Raw genomic sequence first — 17,793 nt, 5'->3', positions numbered from 1 at the left:
CTCTTTTCCGATTATTGACATTGTAAAAGCTTGCTGAATGTCATCAAATGCTTGTATCTGATTTCACAAATTGGCAAATATCGTTTGGTTTCTCTATAAGTGGCCACCAAAGTAACAACATCCACCATATATCAAAAATTAATTTTAAGAATCATTTTTACTTGAAATCTTTGAAAAGAAAAATCAACCAGATTAGATTAGATATATAACTAAATTCGATACCAGATTAAAATGAGAGTATGATTTAATAAGAGAGAACGAGAATTGATCATGTCTCAACAGACTAAAAATAAGATTATGCAAAGTTACATGCAGGCACATCATATGTTAATCTTAATTTTTTTTTACTGCTGAAAATTAATTAATTAGTTAATTCCACTACTTCCATTTTTAATTGTATGGTGTGTAACAAATTGGCGGCTTCTGAATTATGTTGCATATTTGTTAACTTAAAGAAATAGTACAATTTTCTATCAGTCAAACTCACTTCACTAATATTCTTCATCATTATGGTTAATGGCTTAGTAAATGTAGAAGGAGGAGTCAGCTAAAATGAAGTACTTTCTCTTGTATTAACCTTTATTAATTGTTGAAGTTAAAAAAATTTTTATAACAGCTCCAACTCAAAATCAGTAAGGTGTACGTAGGTTTTTATAAATATTTCTATAGTCTAATTTAATTGTGTGATGCACAAACTAACTTCCTCACTTCTTTCATATAAATGAAGGCAGCTGAATACACTTTTTTCTGATGCAGTCTGTCCCTCTTTGGTGTGATTATTCGAAATTTTGCAAGAATATGATCCATCTATGCGCGAATGTTTAGCCGATGGCATTTCAAAGGCAGGAATCTATTTAAGCGGCTATTACTGCTGCTGGTCTGCATGTTTCAGAAGGGAATTGTACAGAGAATTTGAGCTAGCTATATTTAGTAGGATTGATAAGACTAACTTGAAGGTGAGATATTTTAATTTATTTTGGGCTAAATAACGAGTTTATTCCCATCTATAGAAAGAAAAAGGGAAGTTTTTTTTTTTTGGTTGGTGGGGGGAGTGTTCCAACCCTACCACATGACAAGCATTCCAAGACCTTTGCTGCTTGTTTTGCAGGAAAAGGAAAAACAGGTTCAGTGGATTCGAAGTATATTTCATCGCCAGTTGTCTGTTCCCCTTACAAGTCTTGGGAGGTCGAACAGGGGGCTGACCTTGATGTTGAATCTAGTAATCTAGATGGGATTTCTTCTAATGTTGCCTCAGCATACCAAAAGGCATTGGAGATGTGTAATGCACGAGCTCATCTTGAAGAGCAGATTTCTAGGCAGGATTTATCAGACTCAGAGAAATTTCAACAATACATGGTAGATGACTTTACTATCGTCATTTGATAGCTTTTTAAAGTAAGTGAAATATAGCCCTAAAAATTTTACTAATGTCAGATTTCTTCTTATGGCATTAGTATTTTGCTTTTGTGTAGCTAACAATTAATATCTGCATTTTAAATATGATCTATTGTTTCTTAGCAAATAATAATAATAATAATAAGTAATAAATATTTAATATCTGCATTCTAAAAAAAAATAAAATGTCTGCTCTTTTTACTTTGTTGGGGGGGGGGGGGGGACATGCAGTGTCATTATCTTCTTTCTTCTCCTTTTTCTATTTTGTGCTTTCAAGTCTAATATTATTATATTAATCTGTTATTGTTGTAGATATACTTGGAAGTATGAGCAATCTTCTGGAGATCCTGGTCGAGTTCAACTTCTTTATGAACGTGCTATTACCGACTTTCCTGTATCAAGTGATCTCTGGCTTGATTATACTCATTATCTTGACAAAACATTAAAGGTTTATCCTTCTATTTTCTGTTTTAATCCTCCTGTTGCAGCTATTTGTATACTAATCTACTCTCCTCTTCAGGTAGGTAATGTTGTGAGAGATGTTTATTCCAGGGCTACAAAAAATTGTCCCTGGGCAGGAGAACTTTGGGTACGATCTTTGCTCTCTCTGGAATGTGGCCGTGCTTATGAGGAGGAGATATCCACTTTAGGTTTAACTGTCACCCTTTATTCTGAGCTGAATCAATTTTCCTGAATGTAATTGATTTTGATTGTTTGAAGTTAAAGAAATGATCAGCTTCCTCGGCAAATTTCTTGGTAAGCACTTGATTGTGGGAGTCACTGAGGAAAAGCATTCCCTAGTGTTTTTTTGTTTTTCCCCTCCCCTGAAATTGCAATATACTTCCCTTGAAGAGTAATTTTTGCTTTAGCATTTACACATCTGTACAGAAGCAAACATGGATCAGAGAGATTTAGTGGGCAAATACACCTGTGCTGAAAAATTAATGCATATTAAATACCGTGGTGGTTGTTGGAATGCTCCAAAAAGTGTTTTCTTGGTGCTCCTGCTCCTTTTATACTTCCATAGCATTTTAATAACTGGGTTGTTTAAACGTCCTGTACTTATTTTCTTTACAAACGTCTTTGTATTTTTTAAATTTATAAAAGATTGTTCTAATTATATTAATAGCAACAAATTGCGCAAACTCGAATCTTAATTTCATTCTGCCCCTATTACATATTTACGGGATTCACCTATTATTTCATCAAATTTTCCATTACTAATTTCAGGTGTTTGGGAAGTCACTACGATGTGCTTTTTCAACCTTTGAGGAGGTAAAGATATAAATTTATGTCTTCTGTACATATCTTGGTTTCTTGAGCTGTATGATTTGGTATATATCTACTTCTGATTCATCATGCATTTTTTTGTTAACTGGTTCTTTTTTGTTTCAGTACCTAGATCTATTCCTTGCTCGAATAGATGGTTTGAGGCGGAGAATTTTATTCTCCGGTGAAGTTGAGGGCACCTTGGATTATTCATTGATAAGGGAAACCTTTCAGGTTTGTAAATTTATACTGTTGGCTATTCAATATTAAAATTGGTTTTACTCCTTAATATCAAGAAATTGAAGCTTCCCAAATCCACTACAAGAAAAATAAGATTTTATTACAAAGAATATTAGTCACTAAAAATAATAAATTAGTCACTTTATATTTTTTATGACAAAAAATAAATTGTCACACGTTAGTCGTAGAAGGACCGTCTTAAAAGGTTCTAACGACCAAAATTATTTTCGTCACTTTAAGAACATTATTCTATGACCAACATGATTGTCTTAAAATTAAGTTAAAATTGTCACGAATAGTGTCTAAAATAGTCAAATTAGAGATTCAAAAATGTAATCAATGACACTTCATATCGGTCATAATATGTGGTTTATAGTGACTATAATATTTGTCTTAAGAGTTTGTAAATATAGTCGCAACTATTACTAAAATCGTCATTTTAGAGGTTTGACGATACAATTAGCAACACTATTTTTTTGTTGTTGAAGTTTACATATCGCGACATTTCATAATCGTCCCAAATAGTTTTCATTTGTGACAATTTTTGCTAATACAATTAGTAATTAATTTAGTGCCAACTTTATTTTAATGACAGTTTATTTTACTATTACATGACTAGTTAAATTGTATCAAAACATTTTAAGTGACTATTATCTATTGTCATAAAATGTAAGCATTCGCAACTATAATATTTAGTCAGAAAAATTAACATGTTATGACGTATTCTTTCGTTGCAAAATATATGTAATATAGTCTAACATAATTTTTAATTACAATGCACTTTATTATTTTATGACTATTTATATGGTATCAAAAAAGTTTAAATGACTACTTTCAATCATCATTAAAAGAAAACATTCACGACGACATATTTTAGTCATATAAATTGATATATAGTGACAAAAAAATTTTGATTCAGAAAATATTAATCCGTGACATCTAATTTCGTTTCAAATGACGAGCAATATAGTCTCACATTATTTTTAACTACAATACATTTTACTATTTAACGACTATTTATATTGTATCCTAAAAGTTAAAGTGACTATTTTAAATTGTCATTTAAAAGAAAACATTCATGACGACACATTTTAGTCACATAAATTGATATTTATTGACCAAAAATTTTGATTCAAAAAATATTATTTCATGACTATTAATTTCGTTTCAAATGATAAATAATATAGTCTCACATTGTTTTTAATCACAATATATTTTACCATTTGATGACTATTTATATCGTATCCGAAGAGTTACAGTGACTACTCTAAATTGTCATTAAAAGAAAGCATTCACGACGACATATTGTAGCCACATAAATTGATATTTAATGACGAAAAAATTTGGATACAAAAGAGATTATTCCATGACAATTATCTTCGTTTCAAATAACAAACAATATTGTCTCACATTATTTTTAAGGACGAAGTAATTTACTAGACAGGCTAGTGTGATTATTAAAAATAGGTGGTCATTAACAATCAAACCAACAACAATGAGAATAATGAGAATAACATAAGAAAGACTTCGAAATATTTATTCATAATCTGAAGGATTCAAACACAAAGCATAACATAAGAAAGACTTCGAAATATTTATTCATAATCCGAAGGATTCAAACACAAAGAATGACATTGAAATCCAAACAAATTTGGTTCTTAGCAAATAAATGTAAATATAAAAGTCACAAATCACTATCAATGACCTAAAAGTAAAATTTCATAGTAGATGTATTTGCAAAGGTCTTATTGGGATTGAGAATCAAATAATGCAGGATCAACTGAAGGTGTAAGTGAAAATGATGGTTGTTCTTTCATGAATTTTATGAAATCTTCAACTACCTATAGTCTGTTATCTTGCTCATTAATCTTTTTTGCTTGCTCCTCAATCGTCTTTGCCATCTCCTGATTTTGTTGGGACAATGCTACATTGGATGTTAACTTTAAAGGACCTATCATTTTCTTCACAAAATTAGATTTCTTCCCCAAAACAATTTCACAAATTTGATTATCAGTTAATGGCTCAACATTTTCCTTGGTATTGGAGTTTTCCTTCATGTCTATCATTTGGTCCTGCATAATTAGAAATTGAATAATTACTAAATCTTTAAAAATAATATTAAACACATCTACAAAAGATAGTGAATCATATTTTATTAGTCATATTAAAAATAAAGCTCTTGAATCTCGTTATAAAAAGATATTAACAGCAAGGAGGAAGCTCTTGAATGCCCGAGGAGATAGAAACAAGAAAAAGAAAGATGAGTATAAATGTATAATAGATATAACTCGGTGAGTGGATTCTTTAATTATTACTACTATAATAACATACTTTCTAGAATCCACTAGTACTAGAAAAGAATAATAAAAATATATATAAATTTAAAATTACAAGAAGGGTTCTAAGCAAATAATATAATGAGTTATGAGTATGATTTCAATTAATATTCTGTTTACATCCATATCTATGTTGGAGAATGATGTAAAATAACAATTCTAAGCATATTGAAAATCTAGTCGCCACTCAACGCACAAGTAGAGCATATTAAGCCCGTCATACATGAGTGGAAAGTAAGCTCAGAATTAAAAGCAGAACAATCACAACAAGTCATACATTGCAAATATAATCAATGTGCCTGTTGAGCAATATATGATAGTCATATATAAGTGGAGTGTCGTCATACACCTGTGCAGAACTGTTATAGCTACCATAGACAACTTGATACTCAACAAACATGTGTATCGATAAAAGCTGGTTATATGTAGACTACAGTAAACAAGACACTCACCCAAAGTGAACTCACAAATGGCAGAAATAGTCAGCAAGCTTGTAGGGAAACATAAACTAATAGTGATATTGCAATGGTTCAGCAACATATTTCAATTCAATATTAAAATACCAAATTTGGAGACAAATGCATATAAACTTATCAATATTGTAATTCTGCACATGAATAAACTTATATATCAATATTGTATTTCATATATAAGTGGAGTGTCGTCATACACCTGTGCAGAACTGTTATAGCTACCATAGACAACTTGATACTCAACAAACATGTGTATCGATAAAAGCTGGTTATATGTAGACTACAGTAAACAAGACACTCACCCAAAGTGAACTCACAAATGGCAGAGATAGTCAGCAAGCTTGTAGGGAAACATAAACTAATAGTGATATTGCAATGGTTCAGCAACATATTTCAATTCGATATTAAAATACCAAATCTGGAGAAAAATGCATTTAAACTTATCAATATTGTATTTCTGCACATGAATAAATTCTGATTAACGGACTGCATGTTATTTCCTCAATCACAGTTACACTTTACAATCACGTAATGGAACAATTCTTATTTTTCTTGTAGACTAATAAAATATCATTTTATTCTTTGTAATAAAATAAGAGTAAAATGATAATACAATGGAAGAATGAAACATTAGTTAAATTTTTTAAGCAAATATGTCCTCAATCCCACATATACTTCTAACTGCAAGTAAACGTAAATAATTTGGAAAAACTTACATATTTCGCTTTTGCTTCCATACTACTCCATCCTTTGGCTTCACTCCAAAACATCTTTCGGAACAAAGCAATCAAACCAGGAGACTCTCTAAGCATTTCCGTCTTTCCAATATAAAAGAAGAAAAGCATTTTAATATTTATAAACATGATACAAGTACATAATAGAAAAAGGTCAAACAAAATTTCCTTCATTTCAAGTACCATTTCATTTAGATGTTGTGCATGAGACTTCGATCCACCACGATGCACAGAAGACACTTTACTACGATTCTGCTTATTTTTTTCTGATCGTATCTGTAATTAATTTTGTTAGAACATGTTATCAAATTAATTAATAGAATTGACAATTATTACATGAAAACTATGTCATCGTGTGAAATGGGTAAGCTGACCTAGGTTCTAATAATAATTTACAGCACCTAAGTTTGCCATAAATTTCAATTTTCTGAAGCGTTTTAACAAAATAGTTGCATTTTATGATTTACACAGAATATGGTTCATGGAAAAATCCTCAATGATATATTTTATAATAAACATTAATAATAAAAGGTACCAATCTAATTATAGTGATTGAAATCACAAAGAAAAACAATAAAAATGGTGTAGAAAAACAGTGCCAACAAAAAAAAATCACAAAGAAGATTTCTACCAGCAAATAGCACTTGGTATATTAAAATTGTACCTTAAATGCCTCACTTGAAAAATAATCACAAAGACTCTCCCATTCTGCTTGCTTATGACGAAGATCTTTCGGTGGATTTCGCTTTGCCTCTTCAACTGTAGGATATTGCTCAAACTCTTTCTTCAATTGGTGACGAAAATTTTTGAACCTCGTCGCCAATTTATCCAGTAAGTAGTTTCTAATGATTGGATTATGGACATCAATAACAAATTTGCTCTGCAAAGTAAACAAGGAGAAAATACCACAAATGTTAGTAACATTGAATTTGTACAAAAAAGAGGACCACCAATCCATTAACTATTAAACATGAAATGAAGTAAAATAGTACTGCAATATCATCTATCATCAATATCCTTTGAGATTCTGGCACATCTTTCCATTTCTTTGCCCCTAATGGAGCAATTTTCGTTAGAACGACACCAGTATCAGAAGCTAACGCTGCTGCATTAGCACCAACAGGCACTTTCATTGTTTCACAAAATTCAATTGGCAATGGTGCTTGGGACTGGTGAATGAGCTTGTCAAGTTTTAAGCCTCTTGACTTGGATCTCTTGTTTTTCTTAATATTAGCAACTACAAAAAAAAAAGAATAAAAATATCAATAATTTTAAATGACATGAGGCAAATTAAAAAAAATTAAAATATGACTAGATAAAATACCAGGAATAGCGTTAGAGCTAGAATTGGACAATGAATTAGTTGGTGCAGCTAATTCATTACGTGCTTGTGCCCCTGCTACTGAACGTGATCGGCGAGAACCTACAGGAGCCATGATCCAATATCCTATAATTTAACAAAACATAATTAAATCATCCATAATACAAATATGTGCTAACATAAACAAATAACTAAAAATAAATCATACATAATAATGCACATAAAAAAAAAGATTACCAAATTGTATTGCATGTATTATTAATTGATATCATTGTCATTATCTTTTGATGAAATATTTTCACTATCACTACAATAATTTTCAATTGTTTCATCCTCTTCCCCAATATCAGAAGCCTCATCTTCAAGTATTAGTCCCTCATTATGTATTCCATCGTTGTCAGCTTCTTCAGAACTCACATCAGGTCGATTGAATTGTCTACCATCTAAACATTCTTCTTCGACGGCCAATTGAATGTCAGATGACTCATTCTCTTGGTAAATATTATCTACATTTTCAAAGCTTTCTTCTATGTCATTTATTTCTGGAACATCCCACATATGTCGGTGTTGCATCTTGTTTACCACTTTCCAATTTGATCCTAGCTTGTAGTCATCAACATAGAATACTTGTCGGACTTGAATTGCTAACACAAAAGGATCATTCTCGTACCACATTCTGCTTACATTAATGCTTGTGAGATGATAATCCTTTTGTATTCTCTTTTTATTAAAATTAGTATCAAACCAATCGCATTTAAATAAGATAATCTGATTTCCGAAAATATAATTTAGCTCTATAACACTAGATAAAACACCATAAAAGTCAACACTAACGCTGCCATGTTGACCTGGTACCATAACTCCACTATTTTGAGTTTTTAGATTCTTATCACGAGTGTGAACATGATATCGAACTCCGTTGACATTACATCCAGAGTACGAGTACACAACAGGATTTGGACCACAAGCTAATGAATAAAATTGGTCAGTGGCTTCTATTGACCCTTCACAACGCATAGTCATCATCTACAAAGAAATAATGAAAAAAGTAATTTAATCCTAAAGTTGATTAAGTATAAATATTAAATTACTAAATGATATTCATTACAAACCCAATTTTTAAACCATGTAGGGAATTACTCTTCTTGTCTTTCCGATATATTAGAAAGACTATGTGCCTCCAACTCCGTAGCATGCTCACTATATAATTTTTTTTATTTAAATTAGAAATTAAAAATCATATAAATAGCATGTGTGTGTTTGTGTGTATTTCAAAAGACTATAATTTACTTACTCCAAGTAAGGTTGTAATTCCTCGCAATTATTCAAGACATACCAATGAGCTTTTTGTATAAGCTTTCGAGGTAGTTGTATTTCTTCCCTTTTACCAAATGGCCTAGCACGTTGGTTGAACACCGATAAACTAGAAATTTCTTCATTTTGTCTATCATCATTCCGCTCATGTCGATTAAACCTTGTTTCGAATCCACTAAGGTACATTGAGCAAAATGTAAGTGATTCTTCCACAATATATGCCTCAGCAATAGAACCTTCAGGTCTGGCTTTATTTCTTACATATTTTTTTAATTTCCCTAAATACCTTTCAAATGGATACATCCACCTAAATGCAACAGGGCCAGCAAGTTTTGCTTCTAATGGCAAATGTATTGCCAAATGAACCATAATATCAAAGAAAGCAGGTGGAAATATTCTCTCCAATTTACAATGAATGAAGACAATTTCTTTGGCTAATTTTTTCAAATCACTAACACACAAAGTTTTTGCACATATTTGTTTAAAGAAGTTTGATAACTCTACAAGTACTGTACAAACATCTTCTCGCAAATATGGTCGTATACCAATTGGAAGCAATTGCTGCAGTAACACATGACAATTATGACTTTTTAGTCCTGAAATCTTACCCTCATTAACATTCACATTCTTTGAAATATTAGAAGCATATCCATCCGGACACTTAACGGATTTCAAAAATCGACAAAAATCTTTTCTTTCAGCTAAAGCAAGTGTATAACATGCATGAGGTTTTAAAAATCTTGGCCCATCAGGTATTAAATGCAACTCAGTTCTAATATTCATTTTTTCTAAATCTTTTCTAGCCCTGATAGTGTCTTTTGTTTCCCTTCGATATTCAACAAGGTCCCAATGATGCTATCACATATATTCTTCTCTATATGCATTACGTCAAGATTATGACGCAACTTTAGTTTAGACCAATATTCTAACTCAAAAAAGATACTTTTTTTTGTCCAATTCAGGCCCTCAAAAGAATGTTTTCTTTTCCGACTAGAACACTTTGGACTTTTGCCAAATTGCACATGTTCCACACACTCAAGTTGTTTCAAAATCTCATCTCCTGACAATACCTTTGGTGCTGGATCTTTTTCTGGTTTCCCATTAAATTCTAAACTATTTCACCAACGGTGACGTGACGGTAAGAATCGACGATGACCCATGTAACAAATTTTATTTATCAAAGGTTGTGATGATGTATCTTTGTTACATACTGGACATGCTTTTTAGCCTTTGGTACTCCAGCCTGATAAGTTACCATAAGCTGGAAAGTCATTCACTGTCCATAAAACACATGCATGTAGACGAAAAGTTTCCTTTTTAGATACATCATAAGTGTCAATACCATTGGTCCATAGTTCTTTCAATTCTTCTATCAAAGGTTGTAAATACACATCAATATCTTTCCCAAGTGCTTTTGGACCGGGAATAAGAAGCGACATCATTGTAAATGGGGTTTTCATGCATTTCCAAGGTGGTAGATTATAAGGAACAAGCATTACTGGCCATGTGCTATAGGCATTGCTCATATTACCAAATGGATTGAAACCATCTGTTGCAAGACCCAATCTAACATTGCGTGGATCTTGAGCAAAATAAGGATATTGGTTATCAAAGTCCTTCCAACCTTCACAATCAGCTAGATGCCTTAAAATACCCTCTGTTTCAACACGTTTATCCTTATGCCACCTCATATCAGAAGCTGTATGTCTTGACATAAACAATCTTTGTAGTCTAGGTGTTAATGGAAAATAACGTAAGACCTTTTTTAGAGTCTTTTTGTCTTTTCCATTATCAAATTTATATCTAGACTCATCACAAACAAGACATTTATCAGCATCAACATTCTTTTTCCAAAATAGAACACAATCATTTTCACATGCATGAATTGATTCATACCCCATTCCTAAGTCATGCAATATTTTCTTAGCCTCATAGTATGATGTTGGAATGTTTGAACCTTCAGGAAGCAAATCCTTTAAGAATTGGAGCAACATATCAAATGATTTATCACTCCAGTGATGAAGTACTTTAATGTGCATTAACTTGATAATACAAGTTAAAGCTGAATACTTAGAACAACCCGGATATGCTTCCTGCTTAGCAGCATCAAATAATTTTTCAAATTCATGGAAGATATTTCCAATTTCCACATTATTTGATTCCGCTAGACTTGTGTCAATATTCATATCCATTTCCCCACACCTGTCAGACAACATCTCAAGACATCCATCATCATCACCATCATCGTCATCATCATCATTACCTATTTGATTCGTGTCCTCATTCAAATTAGCACTACCACTACCGATTTCAAGTTGTTCTCCATGTAAAGTCCATTTTTTTATAGCTTTTAGAGAAACCTTTTAGGATCAAATGGCTTGCAACAGTTTTTACATTGAATGATCGAGTATTCAGACAATCTCGACAAGGACACCGTGTCTTACCATCTTGGTCTAAATTTTTTTCAGCAATTTTAATGAAAGACTTAACACCGTCACGAAACTCCTTAGACAATCTATTTGACAACCACATCCAATTCTTATCCATCATTAAAGTCCTGTTACAGCAAACAATCTATTAGTCTATTAATTATGTACTTTGATTGTTAATTGTGTATTTTCATTCTTATTCTTTTTCCTAATCCACATTGGTAAAAAATATAGTCTATTGTTATGTATTTTCAATCTATTAGTCTATTAATTATTTTCATTCCTAGCAATGCAGAAGAACAAAAAAATATAGAAAAAAAATCATTCCTACAATAGTATTTTATTAACTTGCAAGATATTAACTTGCACTACTAGCCAGTTAAACCATTCATATAAGTTAAAGTTGAACCTTCAGGAATGTTTGGTTCTTTATATTTTATTATTTTTCTGAAGTTTGTTATACAAAGTCTAGGGTATACTAATTATTTAGTGATCATTTTGGAGTATTAAAAAAAATCAACACATGTAACCTATTAATTATTAAAGTATAAATATTAAAAGTCAACAATACATGGCTCCTAAAACTGTTAATTATTAAAATATTAAATATTTTTATTTATTAAATATGCATTTCAAATATTTCTGTTATAATGTTTTAATGGTGATGAAATAGTATGTGAGTATAAAATATTAAATATTTATTAAAATAATTATTAAAGTATATTTATTATATACTTTTATTAAAATGTTAATCATAAATATTTATTATTAAAGTATAAAATTTTAAATATTTTTATCTATTAAATACGTATTTCTAATGTTAATTATTAAAATATTATATACTTTTATTTATTAAATATGTATTTCAAATATTTCTATGATAATGTTTTAATGGTGATGAAATAGTATTTGAGTATAAAATATTAAATATTTATTAAAATAATTATTAAAGTACATTTATTATATACTTTTATTAAAATGTTAATCATAAATATTAATTATTAAAGTATAAAGTATAAAATATTAATTATTTCAAATATTAATTATCAAAATATTAAATATTTTTATTTCTTAAATATGTATTTCTAATGTTAATTATTAAAATATTATATACTTTTATTTATTAAATATGTATTTCAAATACATATGTTATACCAAGTCTAGGTTCTAATAATATATTTCGTGGCCACTTTGCAGGATTGAAAAAAATCAAGGTAAACATATCTTGAACCTATTAATTATTATAAATAGTAAAAAGTCAACAATACATGGCTCATGAAATTATTAATTATTAAAATATTGAATCAGCATAATAATGAAAGCAGAATTTAATATAAAACAAAAAATTAACCATACCTTGGTGAATGGAGGACGGTTGGAAAACTTGATGGATGAGAAAAAGGAGCAAAAGCTGCTGGATGAAAATCCCAACACAAAAATTGCAATATGATATATGTCAGTAAGTGTACTTGCTTTTTCAATCACAATGGCTCATTAAACAATTAATCATTAAAATATTAGATCACTATAATAATGAATACAGAATATTATATTAAAATAATATAAAACAAAAAAAAAATCAAACCTTGTGAGTAGAGAATGGAGAATCCCTATGAAAACTTGATGGATCAGAAAAGGGAGAAAAAGCTGCTGGATGAAAATCCCTAAACAAAAATTGCAATAAAAAATGTGTATGTCGGTAAGTGTACTTGCTACTTCAAGGGAGAAAAAAAGAAAGGAAGGCACACAATTGCAGTACAAATAAAATAAACTAATAATAAAATAACCTAATAGAAATCTTAGGAAACAAACCAGTTGCTTTATTTCTTTGAAAACCGTGAAACACAGGGGAAAGTGGCGGGGTGTGGAAATAATTTGTAATGAAAACCTTATAAAGTAGGGTTTAAAGAAGTGATAAAAGAAGAGTTACCTGGGTGAGTTAAACTAATACATGTGGCAATTTATGAAAGGTTGTCATAATAGATGTGTGTTGTTAAACAAATTAATAAACTGATGTGGCGGTACATCTATCTAATGCCGCCAAAATTAATTCTTTTAACTCATTAAATTTAACTAAAAAAATAAGCGTTACAATCTATAAAATAATAATTTATTTTTATGTCTTCCAAAACATAAGTAGGCTGCCAAAAGAGTCTACTTATATATATATTTTGTTCATTTATAATTTGGAAGTTACCATAAGGAAATCCTTTTCCTAAAACAAAATAAAACTATTACCAGAATCATTGAAATATAGCACATCTTCCATAACAACCGCAAAAGAATAGTAATAAAACTGTACCAAAAATTCCCTACCTGGTTGCTCTTGTTAATGTCTGGCCTATCTTAGCAATGCAAATGAGCCAATCATGCTGCAAACCATTATTTCCAAATGCACTAACCCAGGTTTCTACATTTACAGCAGTATTCCTGCAAGAGAGACATAAATCAGACATTTAGTCTTCAATAAACTTCTTCTTTCTTTTCTTTTTCAGTTAAGCGATATATCACTCAAAAGCACAACAACAAAGAACTGTTCGAGCTAACATATTGAGCATAAGCCTCTGCATACATCCATGGGCCAACTTCTACAGTATGTTCTAAAAAAATTGCAAAACTTCTACAATCAATTCTTTGCACCGAGGTAGGTTTCATCAATTTCACACAACAAGAACCACCATTCCAACCATATCATATAGCCAAATGCAAGCCAATAAATCACATGATTAAATGATAAGGTTTTCAGTTCTCAGTGAATTGTTCCAAGAATTTTAACGTATATATAGTGTGTCCAAGAAAAGAAAGAACTTGGTCACAAAAATACAATGTTATTCAAGACAAAACCTTTAGCTACTACTTTTACTTTTGTCACTGTAATTACTCATCCAAGACCAAAAAATGGCATCTTAAAATTATAAGAAGTAAAAATAGCTTTAGAGACTAATATATATGTCACAGATAGTTTGGTTAAATTTGTACTTAACTTTTAGTTACGAAATAGTGTCATCGCCTATACTAATATTTTGCAACCATTTTTTTTGTCATAAATAATGCAATATTGTCCCAAAATGTTTCGAATTTGGAGGGAAATTCTTGTGCTAAAATAATATGTTTTTCAGTGACTAAAAAAATATTTGTCACAAAAAGGTTGAATCGGATACCAAATATTGTGTTCCAAAATAAAATTATTGGTCACAAAATATAACACAAGTCAGGACAAAATTATTAGATACGATTTCATAAATTTGTCACAGTAAATATCATTTCGTGACCAAATGTCAAAGCGTTGAAAAAAATATCGTCTTAAAAAGTCAAATTTCTTGTAGTGATCATACCCAAGAAATGCTTAATTGTGGATCACTGGATGGAGCTAGTTGCTAGATGATACCTTTAAGATTCAAGACATATGTTGTTTCGTGTATGGCTATCAAGTGCAATTGTGGCATATTGATCTTATGCCAGCATCAGGTATAACATTGTGTCTGGCATAGATACCATTGGAATTCTTTGTTTCTGTTGAATGTTTTCCAGCAGCTATATCTGTGTCCAATGTTGTGGGATGCTGTCACTAGTGCTTTTAAGTGAAGTTTTAAGTTTCCTTGTCAAAATTTTGTTACATATCAAGTGGAAGGCACTGCACTGAAGCATTGGTACTTCTAGATGGCTTGTTCTGGATGGTAGATTTCAATCCATTGCTTTTATTTCTTGGATCATGTTTATCATTGAGGACTTTCTTGGCCAGAGAGAGAGCTGACTGGCGGTCTGGCGCTACCATCATCATTGGTAGCACAAAACAGTCAAAATTCCTATGGGATGCTTTTTGACTTAGAGAAGATGTCTTCAAGAATTTATGGATTTAAATCTTCACATGATGTTCAACTATTGATAGTCTAACCTTGGTACAGGATGTACAGCTGTCTTCAAAGTTTGTGCTCATAAACAAATAACCTGTCTGTCTTTAATCTTTATGATACCCATTAAATTTGTTAGCTTTCTGGGATTTGGAGGTTGTAAATGTCCATAAACGACAGTGTCTTCTCTTCCTTACAGTGTGCATCAGATTACTTGTCAGAACAGATGAAGAATACCAACGGTTTGATGTGTTTGTATGCTTATTGGCGCGTCTTGAACAAAGTATGGGAAAAGATACTCGTAGTATCTGGGAGAGGCTACTTAAGATCAGGTTCACCAATTTTAATTTTTGCCAGTGCATACATAGCAAAAAATTGTTTATATCTATATATATTTTTAGATAGCTTGTGCTTCTCTTAATGCAGTGGTACAATGTTGGAAGCCTGGCAAAGTTATATATCTATGGAAATTGAATTGGGTCATATCTACAGTAAAAGATTTACAGGGACAGGTTCAGGGGTAAATTTCTTTCGTCCAGCTTCTTTAATTAATATTAACTGCTTAACAATGTAACTTGTAGTTTTCATCTTGTTTGTTTAATTAGTCTTATTTGTAAACACCTGAAATCTTGCATCTTAATTTCTGATAATTAGATGTTATTTTAGATATCTGTATCTGTTAAACGTTCTTTCATGTCTGATTCCACTGCATATTTAGTTAAACTGCTCTTTACTGCATTTTGGATTAGTTGATATCTTCCTTTCCTAACAAGCAGAATCATTCAGGACATATGCCATGCTTGGCTGTGATTTGAACGGGAATTTTGTAATAAATTTTTTAATGAATTTATGGGTTTGATGAGTAAATTTAGGGGTTCATACAGACTCGCCCGTAAATTGATGCACAACTTAACAAAAATAATGTTCAAATTGTCACAAAATTTGAAAAAAAAAATCATACAGTTAATTTTTCTTATACTTTACTCCATTATTCAATGGGCATATAATAAATTAGGATGGGAGAAATAAAGGGGAAAATTAGAGTGATTGTTGCAGTGAAACACTAATACAAATGCTTATGCATGTGTAATATGTGTGTGTGTTTGGGGGGGGGGGTTCTTTTAATTTGACCAATAATAAATACATTTATTTGTATTTTTAATCAAAATCAAGGGATATAAACAAAATTTCTACCACTCCAGAATCCAGACATGTATCATTTTATCGTTAAAAAAATTGCATAAAATTGAAAAACCATTACTCGTTGAAAGAGACAAATTAAGAAAGAGTTCAGAAGATAGAACCCGAAGAAAAAACTCTAGCAGCAATCACAGAAGAAGAAGAAGATGGAGACACGGCCATGCCCGGCGTTAAGAACAACCCTAAACCAACAACAAAAGCCAACTCTTCGGACTCGACCGATGCCTCTGACTCGGACTCGGACACTGACTCAAAAGACAAAGCAAAACAGAACATGGAGCTTCAAACCCTAGAGTATCAGCTATCCAATGAACCCTCTAATTATGTGATGCAGTGGAATTTTAATGTTCTAAATATTCCATTGATTTTAGAGAATACTGGAATAAAAGAATAACTAAATTCATGTTGATTGAAAAGTATATTACGAATTTAAGGGTTAAGACTCGTTGATTCCATAGAATACTAGGAATTAATTGCTCAAATACTCTCAAAGAGATTTGAAAATTAAAAATATTATTGAACTCGAATTTGCCTTCAAAGGCTATAAGAGGGTATTATTTATAGTAGTAGTAATTATCTTAAATTACTAAGGAAAAACAAAATTCTAAATTGGAAAGAAAATTAAAAGTCCTTAATTAATTAGGAAATATATCCTAGTATAAATTCCTATTCTGCATCATTCCCACAGGATGGAGAGAATTCGCCCTCGAATTTGGATTGTCAGTAATAACATCTTCATCATGATCACCTCTGTAAGGAATAAGATGCTTGACATTGAACACATGGTGCAGATATCACTAGGAAGCTTTAGTCTATATGCATTAGAATTTATCTTCTCGATAATCTCTAAAGGTCCGATTTTCTTGGCAGAAAGCTTGTTGTACTCTCCAATAGAGAATCTGTCTTTGGTTAGGATAGCCTAAACAAGATCTTCCACTTGAAATTCTAAAGCTCAAAGTTTTTTGTTTGCCACAATTTTATAACCTTTGGTAGTTTGCTTCAAAGACTCTTGTGTAGCTGCATAAATCTTTTTAAGTTGCTCAATAAAGTCTTCTGCCTTGCTGCTTTTGTGAACTAAATCTGGAATTGGAGCCAAGTCCATGGGAGCTCGTGGATTTTATCCGTAATTCACCTGAAAATGGCTTAAACCAGTACTACGCTTAACTGCTCGATTATAAGCAAACTCAACTTGGTATAACTCCTAATCTCATGTCTTTAGGTTATCGCCAAC

The 17,793-nt window shown here is 31.1% G+C and overlaps 1 pseudogene; it reads left to right on the top strand.

The window, feature by feature from the left end:
• Window positions 1–750: 750 nt before the first annotated feature.
• On the top strand, window positions 751–16,115 carry LOC112098517 (annotated as a pseudogene).
• The last annotated feature ends 1,678 nt before the right edge of the window (window positions 16,116–17,793 follow it).

This window comes from Citrus clementina, unplaced genomic scaffold, assembly GCF_000493195.1.
Source record: "Citrus clementina cultivar Clemenules unplaced genomic scaffold, Citrus_clementina_v1.0 scaffold_5, whole genome shotgun sequence".
NCBI lineage: Eukaryota > Viridiplantae > Streptophyta > Magnoliopsida > Sapindales > Rutaceae > Citrus > Citrus x clementina.
The sequence above is the reverse complement of the archived record's forward strand: the minus strand, read 5'-3'. Positions and strand labels throughout refer to the sequence as shown.